Source organism: Palaemon carinicauda, chromosome 31, assembly GCF_036898095.1.
Source record: "Palaemon carinicauda isolate YSFRI2023 chromosome 31, ASM3689809v2, whole genome shotgun sequence".
In the NCBI taxonomy this organism is placed as follows: Eukaryota; Metazoa; Arthropoda; class Malacostraca; order Decapoda; family Palaemonidae; genus Palaemon; species Palaemon carinicauda.
The window spans coordinates 20952821-20978750 of NC_090755.1; the positions used below are offsets into that span (position 1 = coordinate 20952821).

The 25930-nt window shown below is 34.9% G+C and overlaps 1 protein-coding gene across 1 annotated transcript in view; it reads right to left on the reverse strand.

Annotated features, from left to right (window-relative positions):
* The window catches only part of LOC137624338 (carboxypeptidase E-like), a 58839-nt gene that overhangs the window by 7478 nt on the left and 25431 nt on the right, over positions 1-25930 (reverse strand). The gene's annotated exons all lie outside the window — the stretch shown is intronic.

The following is a 25930-nucleotide window of genomic DNA, read 5'->3' on the forward strand; positions in this document are numbered from 1 at the left end:
CCCGGGGGTCTGAGGGAGGAAGGCGGGCTTATTTCGTGGGCGGGCTGAAGTGGAATGGCACCCAAGTGCCACACACACAGGGATTCTTCTCGTGGGGGCCGTTGGTGGCACGCAGGTTATATTTTTCTGCTTTGCGGTAATGAAGTTTTATGAAGACTGACACCTTTGGGAATGCCTCTAGTGGGGATTATTGGAACCACGTGGTATTCGGTTATGAGAAAGCACAAAGGAAGTTTGTGCCGTATTTTGTCCTCTTTATATGTCTTCTCTCTAACTTTGTTCTCTTTTCTGTTTGCTTCATTAGTACTTTCTTCTTAGTGGGGAATTCCTCTAGGGAGTGAAAAGGTATCTGCATTTGTTTCTTATCTTGATTCGAGGCTTGTATAACTGCATACATACTTACATACATACATACATACATACATACATGCTACTTACGCACATATATATATCTTAAATATTATGTATGTATGTATGTATGTATGTATGTATGTATATATATATATATATAAATATATATATATATATATAAATATATATATATATATATATATATATATATATATATATATATATATATATTATTTTATAGTTACACTTTAAAATGGTTTAACAAAATCATCCCATCAAAATGTATAGATTCGGGCAGTAACTTTGTATGTATGTGAAATGAACTGACTTGTAAACTCGGCCACAATTATTGATATTCAATATAACATTCTGCAAATGAAGTAATAATTCTTGCGTTAATGAGCCCATTGGTATATGCATGTCTGATCTTTCATTTTTGTTTATGTTTGTATCATAGTATGTGTATATATATCTCGCATTTATAATAATGAGCAACATGCCAAGTTATATAAATGTTTCTTTCCTGTCACGCTCAGCGGCTCGGTCTCTCCCCACCCCACGGGTAGGTGTGAGAGGGAGTTGTCATACCCTGGTGAGAGGGGATACCCCAAGAGGTACGCTCGGAAACTACAGTCTCCCACAAATTGCCGAACCAGCGAGTTGTAGTTAGGAAAGGGGGAGGGAGTTGGAAGGGTTTTGACTGTTTGTGTGTGCATATCTATCTACAGTACATGCTTAGGTGTCACTTTTGACGGCTCGAGTACACTAGTGTTTATATATATATATATATATATATATATATATATATATATATAGATAGATAGATAGATATAGGTATAGATATAGATGTATTAATAGATATAGATATATATGTGTATATATATATAGATATATAGATATAGATATAATAAATATATAATATATATAATATATACATATACTGTATATGTGTGTATATATATATTTATATATATACATATATATATATATATACTGTATATATATGTGTGTATATATATATATATATATATATATATATATATATATATATATATATATATATATATATATATATATACGCTTATTTAGGTGGAAAAGATGTCGCACTCAATATTTTGGGGAATTCTTTTTCAGTATGTCATTTTTTATGAAATACACTTTGAAATCACTGATCCTAAAGCAGTTTTTCCAAATGCACTGACCCATTAACTTCAGTAAAGAGGCATCGCAACGACTAAAGGTCATCAATGCATCCTCCAATACAGGAAGGCTTTGTCGATCTCTGTCCTCCTCCTTCAACGTCAGTTTGTTTAACAAACTACTGGGACCTCGCCGCCATTTTGATCTGTTGACTAATATTCATCCATTCTACTTCGAAATCGTGGCTCCTTATTAATGTTATTACTAGCTAAGCTACAACCTTAGTTGGAAAAGTAAAGTGCTCTAAGCGCAGGGGCTCCAACAGGGAAAAATAACCCAGTGTGGAAAGGAAATCAGTAAGTAAATAAAGTACAAGAGAAGTAATGAACAATTAAGATATTTTAAGAATTGTAATATTAAAACATATCTTTCATATATAAACTATAACAACTTCAAAAATGAGGAAGAAAAATAAGATAGAATAGTGTGCCCGAGTGTACCATCAAGCAAGAAAACTCTACCCTTAGACAGTGGAAGACCATGGTACAGAGACCATGGCATTACCTAAGGCTAGAGAACAATGGTTTGATTTTGGAGTGGCCTTCTCTTAGAAGAGCTGTTTACCGTAGCTAGAGTCTCTTCTACCCTTTAGGAAGAAGAAAGTAACCCCTGAACAATAACATTGCGGTAGTTAACCCCTCACTGTTGTCAGGTGTATGATGATAGAGGAGAATGTGGAAAGAATAGGCCAGACTATTTGGTTTATGTGTAGGCATAGTAAAATGACCCTTAGACCGACAGTGATTCAATGTAGTACTGTCTGGCTAGTCAAGGGACCCAATAACTCTAGCGGTAGTATCTCAAAGGGTGGCAGGTGCCCTGGTCAACCTACTACCTATTCCAGCGGATGAGTATCTGTTTGTGGGCATTCCTTCCTTACCTCTGTGTTTTCTCGTGATAGTTTTTTTTCCGAGTTTTACCTGTTGTAGCCAACATTGGGGATTTGTATAACTTATCCTCACCAAAGGATATTGCGTGATTAGTCCTTCGTACTTCTTATCCTGTGTATAGTTTGAAGGACTCGTGAATTCAAGGTGATGTGTGTTGAGAAAATAATGATAATAATTTTTCAAAGATTAGTAAGACAACGTCTCAAAGATTACTAAGACGTGCATCTACCTAACTGGTCTTATTAACCTATTCATCGTTCCTGGTCCCCATCATTCTGTCGGTCCATCAATGTCTCTTTCACGCTCAACTCTTACAAGATATAAATGATACCGGCCAAACTCAATATACAAAGAAATACTCGGATTTTTTCTCATATAATACGCATTCCGTCTGTCTTCATGCAAAAACTGTAAATCGCGTTTTGCAATGTATGAAGTGGTTTGCAAGATGTAAACTCTTTAAAACTTGATAATTTGGTTAATATGAGTGAAGGCAAGATTCAAATAGAAAGAACTGTTGTAAATAACTGTTACATGAATTTTGTTAAAATCTTTTGTCTTTGCCACAAATATCCTTTTTATACTTAAAGTGGATTATTGGCATCCATTCTTTTCCATGCAAGTCCTTTAGATGATACGAGTATAGTGACCTAGACAATGACCTTTGTACTAAGATAACTAACTGTCTTAGTGGGATTAAGTGTTTCATGAACATTTTTGTTGTGCAAAGATAATGACAATTTACCTTTTTGAACAATGTCTCTAGAATATATTATACTCTTTAGTATAGAACTTTGCCTTCAGAATGGCTTCAGAACGTCTGCCATGTTTTATCAATCACAATTATTCGGTTTCGATAGGGGACATGAATTGCTTGAACAATCCTCTCAGAACACTCCTTAATAACCATTCTTCTTCACTCAAGGCGTTAACTACTGCACTGTAATTGTTCAGTAGCTACTTTCCTCTTAGTAAGGCAGAATAGAAACTTTAGATATGGTAAGCAGACATTACTACATTGGATCCTTCTCACTGGTTACAGCTTATTTTCCCTTTTCCTACACATATACCAAATAGTCTGGCCTCTTCTTTAAATATTCTCCTCTGTCCTCATGCACCTGACAACGATATTAACAAACGATTATTCTGTGCTCAAGGGGTTAACTACTGCACTGTAATTGTTATGTGGCTACTTTCCTCTTGCTAGGGGTAGAAGAGAGACTTTACCTATGGTAAGAAGCTCTTCCAGAAGAAGGACACTCCACAATCAAATAATTTTTCTCTAGTCTTGGGTAGTACCATACCCTCTGTATCATGGTCTTCCACTGTCTTGGCTTAGAGTTCTCTTGCTTGAAGGTACATTCAAGCACACTATTCTCTCTTATTTCTCTTCCTGTTTTTGGAAATTTTATAGTTTATATATGAAAGATAAATTTTATTGCTGTTACTGTTCTTGATTTTTTATTCTAATTGTTCATTACCTCTTTTGTAGTTTATTTATTTCCTTATTTCCATTCATTGCGGGGTTATTATTCCCTGTTGGATCCCTTAGGCTTATAGCATCCTGCTTTTTCTAACTAGGTTTGGAACATAGCTCATAATAATAATAATAATAATAATAATAATAATAATAATAATAATAATAATAATAATAATAATAATAATACTATTCAACAAGTATTATCATTTTCCTATTCTATACATAATTGACGTCAGAGTAACCCTTCACTCGCTTTGCTTCCCTACATCACCAATGAAAGATTTCGTCGGAAGCTTTCAAGGACGACCTCGTGCAAGGACTTGGTCCTGCAACAAGGACAAGACCTTGCACGTTACCTTGTCCTCTGCGAAGGTCCAGGCTCGGTTGCCTTGATCGTAAGGACCTTGGTTGTCCCTGTGTTTTTAAGTGGAGCAAGAGGCGAAGGTTGCGCTGTTGCAGAGAGAGGTGGGTCCGAAACCAGTCAATTGAGGGGAATCGTGTTGCAAATTTAAGGTTAAATTTTTTTCTGAGTTTCCTTCAGTGTGTAATGATAATAGTTCAAAAGTCAGTCAGCAGATGGTGCTCGTAATCTTATTGATTTTTAACATTATATGAATATTTAGTTTGTTTATAGTAGTACAGTACACTAAAACTGTTTAGATGATGAATGACGGTAAAAAGAAAAAAGTACACAGTACATGTTTCTTTTGTTTATGATACTTTCAAAAGTTTTTAAGATGTTACTCTCTCTCTCTCTCTCTCTCTCTCTCTCTCTCTCTCTCTCTCTCTCTCTCTCTCTCTCTCTCTCTCTCTCAAGGTACCGTTACGTAATTGGAGGCCAGCGCATTAATAGCCGTATCAGAAGTGACAACTGAAAAAATAGGGCAATTTTTTGCCTGAAGGTTACGCCTCGTTCGCTAATCAATATATCCAAGGTGTTTTCTTACGTATCGAAGCCGGAGATCCGCTGTTAGTATAATCGCCTGGCATAGTAGTAATAACATGTAAATGCTTTTCTTGTGCCTCGGTAAATATGGTTTGCGCTGTTAATCTGATGGCAAATTACGGAACTATGATTTGAAAATAAATATCGTATAGTATTTGGCAGACGACCCTCTTTCTCTGACGTCACAGATAATGGAGCAGATGCGAGTGGCGTCTGTACTCCCCCGCCAACGAACATGCAGGTACAGTAGTTGTCACTGTGTCCTTCGCGTTTTTAATGATTTTCCGAGCGAGTTACCGTGTCCTTGAACTTGTCCTGCTTTGCATTTCGGTGTTCTTGAACTTGTCCTTGTCATTTGTCCCGGTTTGAATGTAGGTCTTGTCCTTCAACTTACCCTTGCCATTTGTCCTGCTTTGAATTTAGGTCTTGTCCTTCAACTTGTCCTGCTTTGCATTTTCGTCGTGTCCTTGTCCCTGTTTTTATTCCCGTCCTCGCTTCAAGTTTGGAGTTGTTTTTAGTCTTTGAGAAGGTCGGGATCTTCGATTCTCGACAAAAGGAGCTACTGATTCAGGCATACGGATCAGCAGGCCAAGGCCAGACAGTTTTAAATAGGACGAAACCATTAAAACGTAACAGAAGGTGAGATTTCATTCGCTCATCTCTCGATTGAAAAGTTTTTTGTTTTACGCTACCAAAAGTTCTCTCGCAGTTCGCTTTCTGGTTTGTATTTAGATATGATTTTTTTTTTTCAAATTAGTGTATGTATTTTTCCAAGACGAAGTGCATTTTTTTTAAATTTGAAAGCCGACGTCCTGTGAAAACACATACACATACACAGGCGCGCGCGCGCGCACACACACACACACACACACACACACACACACACATATATATATATATATATATATATATATATATATATATATATATATATATATGTGTGTGTGTGTGTGTGTGTGTGTATGAGTGTGTATTTAGTTTGAGAAATAGAGTGAGGGAATATAATGTGTTTATTTCATCAGCCAATCAAGCATTGTGAAAAACCGAAATATAGATACATATATATCGATTGAATATAAATTGGAGTCATGGCAATAATGGTTATCGACAGCATCATTTAAACGTCATTGCATCACCTCATACGCTGAAAATCAGTCCGGAAATAATGTAAACACGATCATTACGCTTCATAATAATAATAATAATAATAATAATAATAATAATAATAATAATAATAATAATAATAATAATAACAATAATAATAATAATAACAGCTGTGAAAGGTAAAATTATTCGTGTTTGCTCTACATCTCCAAATAAGAATTCAGTTCACATTTGTGCCTCTTCAAAACATTCCTGTCCTTCAAGGCACTGACCTTGTCCCCCAAGACACCAACCTCGTCTTCAAGGCACAGACCTTGTCCCCCAAATCTCATATCGATTTGGTTCTGTTTCATCCAAGGCCTTGGACCTCCGCAAAGGCCGAGCAGTGTCAGCCTTGGACAAAGAAGGACAAGGCAACGTCACTTTAGTTTTTATGACCACTAGCTAAAATCGCTTGACATTGCCAAGGCCCCTTGGGACAAACGTGCAGAGTGTGTGTCTGTATGTATGGGGGAGAGAGTAGTCAAAACATGTTTTGTCTCTTTACTCATTTATTTTTAAAAATGTACGAATAAACTGATAAACATGTAATTACATTTACTACAGCATTAAGCCTGGTAATGATCGTATAAATGTTCGGTATGCCTGAGACACACACATTTATATATATATATACATACATACATATATATATATATATATATATATATATATATATATATATATATATATATATATATATATATATATATATATATATATATTATATATATATATGAAATATATAATTTGCGTATATACGTATGATTGTACGCGAACTGCGTTTATACAAATGAGAACAGCAAATATTCCTTGCAAATCATAAAGAAATAACCTCATCTTGACCTGGATATTATTTCTCTCCAAATACACACTTACACGTGTGTGTTTGTTTATGCATGTGGTTGTATGCCTGCCAAGCGTTTATAAATTTTGCCTGACAGAATATTGTATGTTGTTGTCAGGACCCATAGAGTTGCTGTACGGGTCTTGGCTGTAGTTGTATAACTAACTATAAATGCATAAGTGCGTTATCTTTTCTAAAGCTGTTGAATATGAGTGGCAAATCAAACCACTGTGTTACATGTTGTAAACTTATAATCAGTACATACGTATTAGCGAAATAACATTGATAAGTAATTCCATTAGTAAAATGGGGGTGGGGGTTATGTGTTAGTATGGCGTAAGGGATAAAAATCTTTTCACTAAACATAAATCAAACATTCCAGTTTATATGTTTGTTGACATGTCTGAGAAATGTGCTTTTGGCAATCTTTGGACGCAGCCAAACATTAAAAAGATTTTATTTGTCCGTTGCCGAATATGTCGATGCAAGGTCTTTGCCGTTGTTGACATTGGCATCTTCATCATAACCTTTTCGTTACTACTGATATTGCTATTATTGTTGTCGTTATTGTTACAAACCCTAACCTAAGTAAGTTACTGACTAAGCTCTTTATTATTTTTTAAATAAAATCAAGCTTTAGCATTTTAATTTAACCTCTTATTTTCCACAAACACATTTGACTTAACACACTACATATATAAATCTAATGAGTCATATAAATGATCTAGTAAAAACACTGGCAGCAGAAGTGTGATTTGAGTATAAATGAACAAACCTCCAAGTTTTTCCCCCCTTTACTCGAGTATTGATTATATAAGGTTTAAAATGGCCACGCGCAAGGTCTTTGGGTACGCGACCTTGTCCTTGCGAAAGGCCTGGGTAAGTCAGACCTTGGACGACGAAGATCGCTGTATGAATTAGAATGAAGTTTTAACTTTCTTGAATGGGAAAGGTGGAAGTTTGTACAAGGATCTCTAGATGACACTACGACTTAAATCAAGAGATTTTCGAATTACTGAATTTATCCCTGGATGGCTTTACTCAACGAGTTCATATTTATAAAATGACACCATTGTGTCTTGCTTGGCTTTACAAGATTAAATTGTAATTACCTTGACTTGTGTAAGGCACAGATTGTGATTATTTTCGTGGCCATTCTACGTGACTTGCAATTAATTATTAACGTAGAACTACTGTACAATGTTTAATATTTCTCACTGATTGTTTTGTATTTTAACCACAATAAAGATTAGTGTTTGGGGACAGTTTCGTGGAAATAATAATGGTCAAGTTTCCTTATAACATGTTTACTTAATATTTTGTATTTGTCTTTTTTTCTTTTATATTCTTTACCAATGTCAACAAGATTTATATTTTTGATTAATAGCAAATCTTCGTCGTCAACCATCGAAGCAAATTGTACAGATTTATTTTTGGAAAGTTATTATGTATACGCGTTATTACAAGACATTGGAAGTCAATAGACATATGATGTAACAACGAAAGAAGAAATACTTCAGGGTTCGCATGACGTCACACTAGCGAGCTAAGTTACGCAATCGTCTTAGTGTTGATAACAACCGACATTGATTTTCTTGACCTCGCGGACGACGTGTGTCCTTTACCATGGCCAGGACTTTAGTTTGGAGGAAGGACATTCTTTTGTCCTCGACACTAATAGTGCTTTTAAAGGTATCTCAGAAAGCCATACTGTCTCGGGGACAGTATGGGTCCCGTAGGTCGAACCTAATATTAAACTTAACCTTGTCAATGATTTAAAATCCCCAAGGTTGAACAAATTTGCCTTAAACCTTGCAGGGACTTTCAAAGCAGTGGAGTAGACAATCTCCTTGGCATTGACATTGGATTTAGGGTAATTGAGAGCGATGCCATTTTCTATGAATTTAGAAGGCCAAGGACGAACGTGCTGCCTTTAACGTTAGAAACGATTTTCGAGGCCTCCAAGAAGACTACCTTGATCTCGACACTGTCCTTAACATTGGCAGGGAATATAGAAGCCGCAAGGTCGGTCGCACCGACCTTGGCATTGGGGATGATTTCAGGGTTACCGAGAACAAATTTCACAGAGCTTAAAATGTTTACATGTTTATCTTGCTGTTAAAATTGTTGTCTTGAAAGAGTGGTCCTGCCATCCTTTATTTCTCTTTTTTGTTTTGTGTCCATAAACCTTATTTATAGACAGGGAATTTTTGTCATTTGTCTGTGAGAAAGAGATTTGATGACGGATTTTTTTTTTATTTCATGCAAACTTTTGAATCTGGACAGTTTTCTTTACAAAAATAGTGTCAAACATTGATTTATGGTGGTATCTTTTAGGTTTTTTATTTCAACAAATAATTTTAGACAGTTGGTAATTTTGTCAGGCAATTATTTCCGTCAACAATTTTTTTTTTTTTCACAAAATTAAATTCCCTTAAAAGATTATTGTGCATATTGTCAGTTTTCATTCGGTCATAGAACTTTTTTTTCTGTTCGTTTTGCGTTATGTTGTTTTAGAACGTATCTATAAAAATACTTTTCTTTTCAAATTCCGTGTCTTTTATTTTACTCTTGAATAATAACATTATAAAGGCATCGATAAGAATAAAAGTCATTTCTTTGGTTCCTCGACAAAAAAATGCCTAATACTGTTCATACGAAACATTTTGGCAGAAAATTTCAAATCGGAATCATTGAGCATAACCTAGAGAATAATTTCTTTAAAATAAAAGCTCATAAAATATCCTTAACCTAAAATACCCCAAAAAAGCAATCGAATAACATTTATAAAATTTCAAATAGACGGAATATCATAAAACAAAATAATTTAACTGTCTAAAACTTTTGCGAAAAGCAAAGTCGAGGAAGATAGATAAAAATCAAAGGTGATCCACGCCACCTTTCACACTGGCGAGGAAGTTTTACTCCTATGAGAAACCTTATTAAACCTCCTTGCGAGAAACAGGTATCTTGGTCCTAGACCTTGTACTGCATTAAGGTCTAAATGTGATCTTGTACTGTAGGGAATCCGTTGAGTTTTATGTTTGTGTATATAATGTAATGTGGTTCTGAGTTAAATTCTTTATCAACAATGTCGGTATTGTCGTAGCATTCAAGGGCGACCTTGCACAAGCTCTGATATGATGCGTGACACCAACTGGTGAGGGTTGTCCCGAGCTCATAGCATTTTATCCTTTGAGAATCGATGCTATCGAAGGACGTCCTTGGTTGAGGCCGCTTGGTACAAAACGTCGACCTTGCAAAGGGACCGTCAGAGTTTCTTAGCCTTGCAACAGAGGTCTTGGTTTTTTCGGTCATCGGCAAAAGGAAATGGGTTGATGTAAAGAAGAGGCTAAGAATTATTCTGCGGTTGTTACAGCAGACTTGCAAATTTCCTGAAACTCTTACAGTCGTATCGTTGCAGTGATTCCTAATGAAATTAATATCAATAAAGATTATAATTTCTTACACTTAATCATATTTGTAATTACTTTTTAATATTTTCACTCCACGTTGTAATCGTGTAATTATAGTTTTCTTGCATTTTTTATCATAATTCTATGACAACGCCAGTACTAAAGCAAGAGTAGAATCTCATTTTTGGCAAGTGTTGTGTTTAAACGTCACTGCAAGACTCGAGTAGTCAATGGACAGAGGGGACATAACCAGAAGGACAAATAAGACGGCTATGGGTCGTATTACGTAAAACTACACGCTGCCAGGGTAGACTTACCTTTGTTACAAGAGACATTAATTTTCATGGTCCATGAGGACGTATCTTTTAAAAAATGGGATTTTAGTAGCATAGAAGATTTGGCAAATTGTCCCAATGTTAAGCTTACTGTTTTCTGGAGACTTGAAAGTCGAACAAATAGATTTTAGCATTACCATTGATTTCTATAACCAGGAGTCAAACAAAATTCAACTTCACCTTTCTAATGCTTCTGAAGGCTCCTTGCCATTGACATTGAATTTAGAGTTATTAAAGACAATGTTAGAAGGCCAAGGACAAACACGCGGCCTTAACATTAACAACTATTTTCGAGGACGAATACTTTGACCTAAAGACTGTCCTTAACATTGCTAGAGATTTCAGAAGCCACAAGGTCAGGCATTTTGTCCTTAGCATTGAGAGTTCTTTCACGGTCACCGAGGACAGATCTTCAGGGTTAGGTTTTGAAGACTGTGACCTTCCTAAGAGACCTTAAAATGTTCACGTTTACGTCGGTGGAGTTTGTTGCCCCCGGAGGAAGTCTAGTCTCTTCCGGGAAGTTAGAATAAATATTTGCCGTAGGGGAGAAAAAGTTTAGTTACCTGTTAACATCACTCGGTCTTTTCAATAATATTCTTAAGTTTTATGTCCTCAGCCAATTTTGACAGTTTCTTTAGATAAGTTTCGTGTCATCTATCATAGGGGAATTTTGTGAATTTTCAGTGAACAAAGAATTGTTTATATTGATTACATTTCCTGTCAACCATTGAATTTTTATAATTTTTATTCAAGTTTTGTATCCACGGTTAACGTAGGATTGTTTACCTTCAGCAATGTCTAAACGAACTTATCAATAGATGTGTATTTTTATCATTTGAGAATAGTGAAAATTCTCCCAAGACTTTAGTTTTAAGGCAAATATAGGATAACCCTTTTCTTATATCCAAAAACTTTAATAGAGATTTCCAAACTCTCATCGAGGCGTGAAAAAAAAGAAAAAAAAGAAAAGACTAAACCCGAAGGTGATCCGAGCTGCCTTCAGACAGCAAAGAGGACTTTGTCTGTGGCCTCGATCGTGTGTGAAGTTCTAAGGGGCGTTGCCCTCTGTGACTCGAGACGCTTATCAGGAAACGGTTGCTTTTTACATTATTATTATTATTATTATTATTATTATTATTATTATTATTATTATTATTATTATTATTATTATTAATAATATAGCATTCTTATATAACCTTGCACAAGCTCCGTTGGTATGATGCTTTGCAGCAGGCAGTGAAGGTTGTCCCGAGTCATAGCTTTTAATACTATGAGCTCCATAGCATACAGCAGAAGGGACGTCCTTCCTTGGGCAAGGCTACAGGGTACGAAACGTTGACCTTGCAAAGGAACTATCAAGAGTCTCTTGGCCCTGCAACAGATGTCGCTAGGTTACATTCATTGGTTAAAAGATATTTTATGATGTAAGAGGCCAAGTTTTTTTCTTTCTCTTTTTTTTTCTTTTTAACAATCGGCTGATATTTCATTATCATCATTTTTATTGTTGGTGTAATTCATATTGGTAATATCAATAAAAATGAATTTTAATCATGATGATTATTAATTCGTAAAACTTTCAATGATAATGCTAATTATAAAACCTTCTCGCAATGTGTGTTATAAAGACATCATTACCAATGTCGAAGGCATTTATCTCTTGGAATAACCGCAAATCTTGGTAGCCAGCCATCGAACCAAGTGACAAGTCATTATGTGTGATGTCACTGCAAAATTCGAACAGTTAGTGGACCAAGGTTATATGATAAAGGACGCAAGAGATGATAACTAACGCTTGTGGATGGTATGACGTCACTGTACCAAGTTACGCACGCCTTTCAGCGTTGATAGAAAACGACATTGATTTTCAGGGTCTTCGAGGATGAAGTGGATGTCCTTTACAATCGAAGATTTTAGTTTGGAGGAAGGTTATGTTTTCAAAACTGTTAATGCGTTTAGAAACATCAGAGACCGGCAATTATTCAAAATATTATCCGTTTTCATAAAGATTTGGAGGTTAACGTACTACTATTGTAAAGCGTTACCTCTGACCTTGATTCAGATAACCAGAGGTTAAACAACTTGAACCTGACCCATATAGGGCTTCAGGGTCGGTCATTGATTCCTTGACACTGTCATTGAATATAGGTAACTTGAAAGACCAAGGACTAGTGTGCTGCCTTAAGATTTTCAATGACTCGTAGACGTATACCTTAACCTGGGACGCTGTCCTTACCATTGTCAGGGATTTCAGAAGCCGCAAGGTCGGTCATTTTGTCCCCAAATTTGGGATGATGTCAAGGGCACGGAGGACACTTCTTCAAGGCTAGGTTTTAAGGACGTCGGCCTTCTGAAGAGAACTCGCGATGCGTATGTTTATCTTCGACGAAGGTCCTTCAGTGACTGTTTTTTTCTGAGGGTACACTCAGGCACACTTTTCAATGTTATTTCTCTTCCTCTTTTTTTTTTTTTATTGATTTTGTTGTAGTTTATATATGAAAGATTTATTTTGATAGTTTTATTGTTCTTAAAATATTTTATTATAATTGTTCATTACTTCTCTTGTAGTTTATTTATTTCCTTATTCCCTTTCCTCGCTTGGCTATTTTTCTTTTTTGGAGCCCTTGGGCTTATAGTATCTTGCTTGCTAAACTAGGGTTATAGCTTAGCTAATAATAATAATAATAATAATAATAATAATAATAATAATAATAATAATAATTCTTTTGATTTTGGGTAAACAAAAGATTTTGTGACGTTGAATACAGGCGACCGTAATTTCTACCCTACTTTGTTATTATCTTTTACGGGTTAGTGACCGTGATATCACTCCTTTACGTCAATATCGTTTTTAAAACGGGAAAAACCTAGTAACATTCATTCCACGATTTTTACTGTTTTTACGGTAAATTTTTAACTGTACGTTACATCAGATATCTTAGAACATGAAATTGGTCATTGCCGTAAAACAGATGCTAAAAACTAAGCAGATATAAAAACTGAAGGTGATCTTGGCTCGCTTTACCGCAGGCTAACGTTGCTTCTTTTGACCTTGTACGGAGGTAGTCTAAACTACTGTACGTGGCCTCTCCCGACTGAGAATGTCTGTCTGCTCGTCACATCAGGAAGTAAAAGAGTAAATGTGATCCAACGTAACTACAGGGTGTATTGAACCATGCCATTTCAGCTTTGAGTTTTGTATTTGTATCCATAGTGTCATGTGGTCTTGTCCTGGGTTGCATTATTATTATTATTATTATTATTATTATTATTATTATTATTATTATTATTAGTCGTAGTAGTAGTAGTAGTAGTAGTAGTAGTAGTAGTAGTAGTAGTAGTAGTAGTAGGTTAACATTTCTTCACAGAATAACTAAATATCCCAAAGTTTCTGTCAATTGAATTATTAATACAAACTACAAACACACACATAATACAAGTAGATTTTACATGTGTTTTATTCATGTATTTATATGTGTATGAAAAGAAAATAATTTAGGACTGAAATCCAAAGAGAAATAATGTAAAGAGAGTAGTAGTAATAGCAGTAGTAGTAGTAGTAGTAGTAGTCGTCGTCGTCGTCGCAGTAGTAGTATAGCATTCAAGAGCGACCTTGCGCAAGACATTGAATAATACTTTTTGAGCTTCATAGCATTGAAAGACTTTCGTGGTCAATGTCTACAGAGTACGATTCGACCTCGACTTTGCCAAGGCCCTGACTGACTGTCCGAGTTTCTTGGCCTTGTGACAAAGGTCGACGTTTTTCGAAATGGGGATGAATAATGTAAGGAGCCAAGTTTTGGTACTGTTTTCGTTACCAGTTGGTATTTCGTTAGTATAATCCATACTATTTTGATCAATGTTGTTATTGATTTTGTTAGTAATGTTTGACATTCTTATTTGATAAATGAGTTTATCAAACAACATTTAAGCCTATTTATCCATAGTTTAGTAAGTAAACATTATCAGGTAATTCTGAAATTTTAAATAAATGTAGGACTATACATAAACGAATGTACGGGAATTATTGTGATTGTAGTAGGCATACTTATATACAAATTACATAAATTGTGCTTACCTATAGTATATGTTTGCTATATAAAAAAGAATCCTACACATCTGTTTAACTAAGTAATAATTGTCTTAAGTTTAGAACCGTCAGAATCTGCAACGAGCGTGCGTGGGTGTAATTCTTGTGTGTCGCTAACGGATGTTGACGATATGAGCCTCTCAAGGTTAGATGAAAATAATGTCGAGAAGAACATTCAACACAAATATCCGGTGTGCGTTTTCTATGCGTGTTTCATTTCAATGTCATTTAATTACGCGACCGTATCAAGTGGAAAAACTTCTTTTACTCTTGTAATATAAAAGACAAGAGACTGCCATCGGAAGTTGTATCCCATTCACGAAAAATCTTGACCTACTCAAGGTCCTTCTATAGAAGATGAGCTTTGGCCCTCCTTGCAAGGTCGTAGAACTACACTCCGAGGACAGAGCACCGCCTGACCCTCTTAAAAGCAAGGACAAGGACAGGTGCCCATGGACCTTGTGCGAGGTCGTCCTTGTGTGCTATAAAAATCCTTAACGACGGTGAGTCCTTAAAGGATGAACCTGCAGACGCAAGCAACCTTTTAAGGTATTCTCAAATGAATATCTCCTCTCGCCATTAGTTTCAACTTCCGGGAACTTTTTATTGATCACATAACGCTAAGGTATAATACACACGACCTTAGACAGCGTACCCATTTTCTAAAATATTTCCACCCATTTTCTAAAACGAAGTACATTTTCTTTGATTTTTTTCTCAATGATGATCCCCGAGAAAACTGCTACAGAAAATGGACACATTCCGTCATTATGTAACGCGGAAGTCAAAAATAGACTTCTTACGTAAGCTACAATCGAAGTGAGTCGGCGTTTTCTGTAGTCCTTAAACACGGAAGTCACAGCCCCGCCCATAATTCTATAGAGGGATGGGACTCGGGAGGCAACCTTCACAAACATAAGACTTGTCTAATTGATTTCCTCGTGAAGGCCAAGGTCGTTTGTCCCTGTAAGGTTGAGTCCATTAAAACGAACTGTAGCATTGTATGTTTTCTTGACATTTCGTATAGTGATTCGCGTAAATAAAGTTCATAAAGTTGAGTAATGTAAGTAACGAATGTAAGATAAAACTTAGATAAATGGCGTAAATAATAGTCATTATCGCTACCTTACAGTGTCCTGTCAACCCCCGTTTTCCTTGTGACGGGATACTGGGCGAGTCCACTGTCTCAGTTACGAGGGGAGGAAGGTTCCCAGTTGCTACTGTCGACGTTTTTAGTATTGTAATAATAGTTTTCACTAAAAAATTCGTGTTTTCACGGTGTGAAGTAATAGATTATATCTTAAAACGTTTGGACGACGAAATAATCTTAAAGATGGCGAACTACTGTATTCTAACGAAGACTAGAAAGAGCCAAGTTTCCTCCCCCACCGCAGAAATGTAACCTTCCATCAACGTGTGTGGTCCGCCAAGTGCTGGGCCACCCACGTTGACGTTGGGACCACACACATCGAAGCTTTGCGCTTTGTATAACTACTTCAGTAACCCTTCCCCACACTTTCATCTACCCCCCCCCCCACGTTATTCCGTTCGTTGGGTGGGGGGTGGGGGGGGGTAAGGAAGGGAGCTAGGAGGATGTAGGGAGGGGAGAGACCTTACAGGAATAATGGTGTTTTTTTTTTCTCCAATGGAGAGACTGTGCCCAGGTAGAACCCCTAAATTTCATGGATGCCTGGCCATATTATTTACTCCCACTGATTGATTATGGGTGTTGTGAATCATACTATAATCTTGATAGATTTAATCATTTTATTAATAGATTTAGGAACGCGTTGTGGTCGGGTGCATTAATTTAATTGGTTTAGGTATGTGTGGGTGTATTTTAACTGTGATGTTAAAACTTTAAATGGAATGGTTTTTTATTCATTGTCTATATAAAATACTTATGTATATACTGTATATGTATTATTTTTTATATGTATTATTTATTTAAGTGGTTTAGATGTGTGTGTATATTTTAACAGTGATGTTAAAACTTTAAATGGGATGGTTTTATATACATTGTATATTTAAAATACTTATGTATATACTGTATATGTATTATATATGTATTATTTATATACTGTACACACATATATATATATATATATATATATATATATATATATATATATGTGTGTGTGTGTGTATATATATATGAGTGTATATATATATATAATATATATATATTTATATATGTGTATATATATATATTTATATATATGTGTGTGTGTAGATATATATATATATATATATATATATATATATATATATACATATATATATATATATATATATATATATATATATATATATATATATATATATACACACACACACATATATATATATATATATATATATATATATATATATATATATATCTACACACATATATATGTAAATATATATGTGTGTGTGTAGATATATATATATATATATATATATATATATATATATATATATATATGTATATATATTTACACACACATATACATATATATATATATATATATATATATATATATCTACACACACACATATATATATATATATATATATATTTATATATATATATATATATATATATATATATATATATATATATATATATATATATATATATATATATATATATATATATATATCTACACACACACACACACACACACACACACATATATATATATATATATATATATATATATATATATATATAAATATCACCCACGAATGGCATTTAATACCGAATTCTATCTTGGGAATATATATCCACTTGGAATTCATTTTATAGTAACAGCTTCTGGCCGGGTGGAGATTCGAACCACCACCTCTACGGCTGGAAACCATGCTGGCAGGGACACTACCGACTGTCCCTGCCAGCATGGTTTCCAGCCGTAGAGGTGGTGGTTTGAATCTCCACCCGGCCAGAAGCTGTTATCATAAAATGAATTCCAAGTGGATATATATTCCCAAAATAGAATTCGGTATTAAATGCCATTCGTGGGTGATATTTACATTAATTAAAATCACGTGTGCTTGTGATATATGTTCATATATATATATATATATATATATATATATATATATATATATATATATATATATATATATATATATATATATATATATATATTAGATGCTACTTTAGTAGGCGTTCTATACCTACGTATTTTCACTTTAGTTGGCGGTCTACCTAGAATATTCTATTCCATATGACGATCTAGTTGTTCAAATCAACTTAAAAAAGTTATTATTTATTTTATACATTATTCCTGATGTCAAAAAACAGAATGTGGCATTGTTAAAAATTTCCATTGATTTAAGATATATATAATCAATATACTGTATGATGTATACGTCTTATATATTGAAAAGATTGCAGGAAAAGATCATCCGATTTTTTCGCCAAACCATCCTACCAAAAATAGTCAAGGTGTGACTAGTACTGTTTTTTTTTTTTTTTTTTTTTTTTTTTTTTTTTTTTTTTTTTTTTTTTTTTTTTTTTGTCTGCCGATTTTTACGTCCAACCATGATCTTTCTATCCAATGAGTATGGGCCCTTCAGGATCGACATATTTCTTCATGATTACGGTGCTAATGAATAAAACCAATGTCATTCAAACTCCGGTAAGCAGGCCATTCATCAGAATAAATTACTGGACCTATTTTGCGCTTAGGTTGTTTCATTGTCTATCCCGGCATTGCACATAGAATTACCGGATGTTTATATCTTGTTTCAATCTCCTTTTACTAAGTAAACAACTCGTTTTAACAAGTACACAAGGTTGTATAACTCACGTCTGATTGTAGATTGAATTTTACAAGTAAACCGCCTGCTGATAATAACAAGGCGTACCGCCTTGTTATTATCTCGCATTTTTTATAGGTAGATCAAGTATAGCACGGTAGACCACCTACTAAAGTAGCATATATATATATATATATATATATATATATATATATATATATATATATATATATATATATATATATATATATATATATATGCGCGTAAAAATCACAGGGAAACGTGATGCTCAGGGAAAATGAAAATATGAAATATAAAATTAAGTCCCGACTAGTTTTGTGATACTTCTTCAGAGGACTGACTTATTGAACGAGGTTTCTTTATATTTTATAGGTACAGTAAACGTACGAACATACATATAAAGACTTATGGAACAATGACGCTCCCATACCAGCTAGCTGCTATTTTCCTCTTCTTTAGTGCCTACTTTACTTCCTTCCTGCTGATAGTGTCATACCAAGGTTCTCAGGTCAGCTTTGTACGAGTCAAGTTTGACTCCTTGGGCTGGTAGGTCTCCATTCTTTTAATAATACCAAAGGTTCTTGAATCCAATTTCAAAGAATTTTCTACGGTTTTCTCCATAAAAGAGGTGCTCATAATATTCTTTCCACCTCATCTTTGTTATCCTCGTTGCATAAGACCACTACATTTCCATCCTCAACCTGTTTTACATGCAAGTAGTCTTTGGTGTTCTTGTCCCCCAACTTTGCAATTCTGTGATTTTTTTTTCTCTCCCTCAGGTGTTTCCAACTCATCCTACATATCATCTAATGCTCCTACGAGCTGCCAACGCATGAGCCCGTGTTTTACAGAAGGTAAAGCAATCTTAAATTAAGTATATAATGCTTTTACCATTTCTAGTGCAACTTCCTTCTTCACAGATTTCTTATGTCCCTTGTACCTCTCCTTATCCTCTTGCTATCGTAGATAACTTTTGAATCTTTTTGGTTTTCACCACCTCTTTCACTTCATCATTCCATACCCTGGTTTCGTTGTATTGGGAGGTTTCTTTCCAGATGTCTTTCCCAACACCCCTCTACCCGCCTTATCTATCACAATACTGTTGTGATTCCACCATACTTAAACTCGCTTTAGCTATTTAACTTCCCCCAATACTCTATTTAAATTCCTGCCTCGCTTCCTCCTCTTGTGTCAGGTTGACCCAATAATTGTTGTTGGGGGCGTGCAGGCCTACCTTTTATTGAGTTCATTATTTGCAAATCCATGGCCACCACGCTTTACTGTGCTGCTGCTACACAATCCAATTAATTTTTTTTACAATTTTACAACTTCTCAAACTTTTATACATATGTACAGTATTATACAAATATAAAAATGCATATATATTTATATATGTATATATATATATATATATATATATATATATGTGTGTGTGTGTGTGTGTGTGTGTGTGTGTGTGTGTGTGTGTATGTGTGTGTCTGTAATATTACCAGTTATGGTAAACATGTTTATTGTTGAGCTTCCGGAAACTTTTGCAATCATTAGAGCTTGAAAGATTGAAAATAAATATAATTTAAATCATTCACTTTAAATTTTATATGTGATTAAAAGGAACATTCTAGAACTATTTGAAAGGAAAACGACTAACGAAATATGAAACTACTCTAAAATAAGAAAATTAAAAGCTCCAATGGTACAAAAACACAAATTGATATCAAATACTATAGTCAATTCTTTTTAGTGAGGCAGATTTACACCGACTCGTAGGGGTGCCCTTTTAGCTCGGGAAAGTTAACTGATCGCTGATTGGTTGGACAAGATAATTCCAACGAATCAGAAAGCAGGAAACTTTTCCGAGCTAAAAGCTGAGAGACAGTGCAAATGCGCCTCATTAAAAAAATTGAGTATAGATAACCCGTATGTTGTCCTGTCTAGATCTGGTTTATGCTATTGATGGTAAATTACCTCAATGATAATCATGTAAAGGTTATTCCATAAAGTGGCCAAAATGGACAAATTCTAACCAGGCATTGAGTGATAAGATGCTCACTTTGCGATTACACCCTGTAGTGTCTTGTTGTCAGAAAGGGATGGTTTTGTCGTAGATCTACCTGTTCTTGGTGAATGGCCAAAGTGTTCAGACAATCTAATACGGTAATGCCGTTCACTTTTCCTTATATATGGCGTATTACATTATTATTATTATTATTATTATTTGCTGAGCTACAACCCAAGTTATAAAAACAGGATGCTATAAACCCAAGGGCTCCAACAGGAAAAATAGCCCAGTGAGGAAAGGAATTAAGGAAATAAACATCAAGAGAAGTTTAAGAACAATAACAACTTTAAAATAAATCTTTCCTATATAAAAAAAAAACTTCAAAATTATAAGAGGAAGAGAAATAAGAGATTAGTGGGCCCGAGTGTACCCTCAAGCAAGAGAACTCTAACCCAAGACAGTGGGAGACCATGGAACAGGTTATGGCACTACCCAAGAAAAGAGAACAATGGTTTGATTTTTGAGTGTCCTTCTCCTAGAAGAGCTGCTTACCATAGCTAAAGTGTCTCTTCTACCCTTAAAAAGAGAAATGTAGCCACTGAACATTTACATTGCGGTAGTTAACCTCGTGAGAGAAGAATTGTTCGATAATGTCAGTATTGTCAAGTGTATGAGGAAAGAGGAGAATGTGTAAAGAATATGCCAGACTATTCTCTGTATGTGTTGGCACAGATGAAATGAGCCGTAACCAGAGATGGATCCAATGTAGTACTGTTTGGCCTGTTAAGGGACCCAATAACTCTCTAGCGGTAGTATCTCAATGGGTGGGTGGTGCCTTGGCCAACTTACTACATCGATTACACTTAGAGTAAGTGGTAGGTTGGCTGGGGAACCAGCCACCCGTTGAGAAACTACCGGTAGAAAGTTAATGGGTCCTTTGACTGGCCAAACAGTACTACATTGGATCCATCTCTGGTCACGGCTCATTTTCCCTTTGTCTACACATAGACCGAACAGTTTGGCCTATTCTTTCCATAATCTCCTCTGTCCTCATAAACCTGACAACACTGAGATTACCAAACAATTCTTCGCTCAAGGGGTTAATTACAACAATGTAATTGTTCAGTGGTGACTTTCCTCTTGGTAAGGGTAGAAGAAACTCTTTAACTATGGTAAGCAGCTCTTCTACGAGAAGGACACTCCAATATCAACCCTGTTGTTCTCTCGTTTAGGGTAGTGCCTAAGCCTCTGTACCATGGTCTTCCACTGTCGTAGGTTAGTTCTCTTGTTTGAGGGTAAACTCGGGTACACTATTCTCTCTTATTTCTCCTCTATTTTTTTTTCTTTTTTGAAGTTTTTATGGTTTATGTATGAAAGATCTCTTTTAATGTTGTCACTGTTCTTGAAATATTTCATTTTAATTGTTCATTACTTCTCTTGTAGTTTATGCTTTTCCTTATTTCCTTTCCTCACTAGGCTATTTTCCCTATTAGAGCCCTTGGGTTTATAGCATCCTGCTTTGCTAACTAGACCTGCAGAATATCTAGTAATAATAATAATTTGTTTATGATACCCAAAGCGAAGATCTTTAAACCAAGAAAATTGACTCATTGAATTCGAGCGGGAAATTACCATCTTCAGTAATATCTGTTGATAAAATTCATTTCAAATTCTATTGAGGTGATTTCTTAATCTTGAAATATAGAGAATTTGTTTTCATCTGGTGGTAGCATAAGTTTGTGTATCGTTTTACGATATATATATATATATATATATATATATGTGTGTGTGTGTGTGTGTGTGTACTGTATATATAAATTATTATTATTATTATTATTATTATTATTATTATTATTATTACTTGCTAAGCTACAACCTTAGTTGGAAAAGTAGGATGCTATAAGCCCAAGGGCTCCAACAGGGAAACTACCCCAGTGAGGAAAGGAAAAAATAAAAATAAAATATTTTAAACAGATTAACAACATTAAAATAAATATCTCCTTTATAAACTATAAAAACTTTAACAAAACAAGATAGAATAGTGTGTTCGAGTTTACCCTCAAAGCAAGAAAACTCTAACCCAAGACAGTGGAAGACCATGGTACAGAGGCTATGTTCTATATTTGAGAGTGCAGACAAAATTCCACTTCTATCGTAAATGAATAAAGGAGATGTATTTAGGGGAGGCATGTAAATGTTGGTTTTATATAGACAAAACTATTGAACCCCGTACCATTTTGCTAAGAATGTTATATCAAGGAAAGATAATTTACCATCTATTTCCAGTTCACTGTACAGCGTTAGGCTGAAGTGACGCAATAAGTGACCATAGATTATGAGCGTGACCTGTTAAAAAGTGAGGAACTCGAGAAATATATGTCTTTGTTGATTTAATTATGAATTAAAATGAACTTATCACGTGAATGCCACTCATGATGATAATGATAGAAATATGTTGCGCTAGTGAGATAGCTATTGTGTAACCTTTTTAGCCGATTTGGGATGATTCGAAAACTGTACTTTATGAACAAATATTTAGCGATTATAATTATATGAAAACTGTTTTTTGGAGACAGTTGTAATGATTGCTGGAAACTATGCGATCTTGCTCTTTCGTTTTACATTAGATGGTTTTAAACGTTTATGGTGGCTTGTAGTATTATTTTTCTTTCTGATTTTTATTATTGAAGTATAAGTTTTATTTTGCCTCCCGTTTGCATTGTTTCCAGCATTTTGTCTCCCTTTTCAGTAATGAGAGATGATCCACATATTGTAAGCGATTTCCCTTCCATTTTCCTGCTGTTGTTTTTGAGACACCAGACCATGAGATGTGTGGCCTAGCTTTTGGGGAGCTGATGATAGTGAGATAGAAATCTTGTCAAAGATTAGGGGTAAAGGATAAGAAAAATTAAGGAAAAGATAGTTATTGAAATCGACAGTGAGTTAGAAAACTTGTCAAAGAGTAAGATAGAAACCGGAAAAAAGGAAGAGTCTAATTTAGTGATAAAGAGGTCAGTTATTAAAAGTATGTTAGGCAGCAAAAATAGAAAGGTGAATTTTGATGCAAATGACAGTGAAATAGAGAGAACTTTGCCAAATATTAAAGGGTAAAGAGGGATGTAAGTGGACTTATTCAAGAGTGGAAAACACAGGTGACAGATTGAATACGTTACTGTACTTGCACAGATATTACTCGGTGCTTGAATATTGTAATGTTTTGCTGAAAAACAAATTTTTATAATTTTTTTTTAGGTTATATTCTATTTGCCAGTGGAATAAGACTTTCTACGAGGAGTGAAAACCCTCTTGTGGTATTATGGCAAAAGATAGTATCGTATTATGATTCATGGTATAGATAATTCATTATATTTGTTTGTTAGATATAATTAATCAAGACATTTGGTGAAGTTTATTGGATTGAGAATTGGTGATATTAAAGTTTGGTTGGTTTAGGTAAATATAGAAATGGGAAAAGCTGAAGGCAAAGAAGATAAATATTAGTTTTTTTTATAATTTCGACTGTGTGAAATAGGTTTTTCTCAATGTAATGTTAGTGAATGTTTGAATTATTACTAAATAGATATGTTTAGGGCTTAGATTTATATTTTAATGAAGTCTGCGAATGTATGTGATTGTATGTCTGTGCGTAGTTAGTGAATAAAGTAAAATATAGGTAGGAGTGTGTTTAATTCTGGTCCATAGTAACCTGGAAGCCTACTACATAGTGGGTGCCGAACGTAGGCTTTGCTCATTAAGGCATTATTATTTGGGTATTACTGTCAGAGCTTTTTTTTAAGTCATTTGACCAGAATGATAGAGTCGGATAAGATTTGTTTGGAAGTATGAAGGAAATAGAACAATATGGAAGAAGAGGTGAAAGTTTTAAGAGAAGAATTGAGAAGGTAAGAAAATGAAGAACTGAGATTGCTGGTAAAGGAGATTGAAGATAGGGTGAAATGTAATTTGAAAATAGCTTTGGAAAAAATAGAAGAAATGGCGGAAATGATGATGGAAATAGTGGTAGTGGAAGGTGCCCAAAAGGAAAGAAAAATGTCTACTCTTATAGCTGTCATTTCTTATAGCTGCACCTAGGAAGGTGAATTAGAGTACAAAGATGATGATTACTAGGAAGAGAAAGATGGCGATGAACGGCTTGAGTAAAAAGTATATATTCTCTATATTCGTCCTGGAGTGGTAGTGAAAAAATAAGAGGAGGAGGAAAAAGTAGATAGGCCAAGTGAGTCTGAGTGAAGATGAGTAGAAGGAACTTCATAAGATTGTTTTGATTAGGGAAGTGCCACATATAAAAAAAGTATAGTTTGGACGGAGTTATGGATGTGGTTAAGTTTTTCAGAGTACGAAAATATTTGTATGGAAAAGTATGGTGAGGATAAAAGTTTATGGGTGCGAGAACTTGGCGGTTTTTGTGGAAGTGAAATTGGCTTGCTTTTATAGGACGAACATGAGTGTGGATGATCAGAGATATGAATATGTAGGAGAGGTCTATTGGTCAAGTGAGAAGAATGAAAACTTGGGTAAGGTATAAAATGAAGAATGAATTTAAAGAGGTAAGAATGGGAAAGAATTACTGTGGAATTGTATGTGCTTAGTCTTGATACTTTGGGGATGAAAATGTAAATGAATGTAAGGGAAGGATAATGAAGTTCCTTGCCACCGTACCTGCCAGTGTTTATGAGTTTATGAATCAAAATGGAAGGAGAATATGAGATGGGCAAATGATAGATTGGAATGGGATGCTGTGTTGGAAATAGTAGAAGATTACAAATTTGAAAATAATGAAGATATAACGAATGGAAGTAGGGTGTGTGTTAAAAAGAAAGTAGGAAAGAGAATTGCCCCAGAGTACAAAACTTGAAGATGCTCTGACAAGTTACCTCATGAATGTTGTGGCAAAGTTTCTTGATGAATGCTATGGGATTGCAAGAGAGAGAGACCGAGACCAAAGTTAAGTGTTTACCAGGAAAGCTAGGATGAAAAGGAGAGAAATGCAAGTCTAACAAGGAATAAAAAAAAAGGAAGGTCATACGGAAATGTGTTTCACTTATGGGTCACAGATAGAATTTATGTACTGTAGGTGGTCACACTGTTTGCCTTTCTTGTATGGGGGATAGAAAGGGCATTATGTTAATGAGTGTACTAAAGTAAGACAGATAAAATATTACAAGCCTGTTTGGTTTTGCAGAGAAGGGACGTGTACAAAAGCAAGACAGGTTGAATGTTACACGTGTTATAGGCTAGGCCATATAGAGAAAGTGTGTGCATTTCAAAGAGCAAGGGGGATGCGTGGAAATTGAGATTTGCAGGACATTTTGCTAGGAAGTGCAAGGCCGATAAGTGAATTGAATGTACGGACTGTGTAGGAGATTGGGACAAATGGAAAATGGAGTGTCAAGACAAATTTGTGGAGTGACAATGTGAGGGACATTTTGAGTTTGTTGTTTGAAATT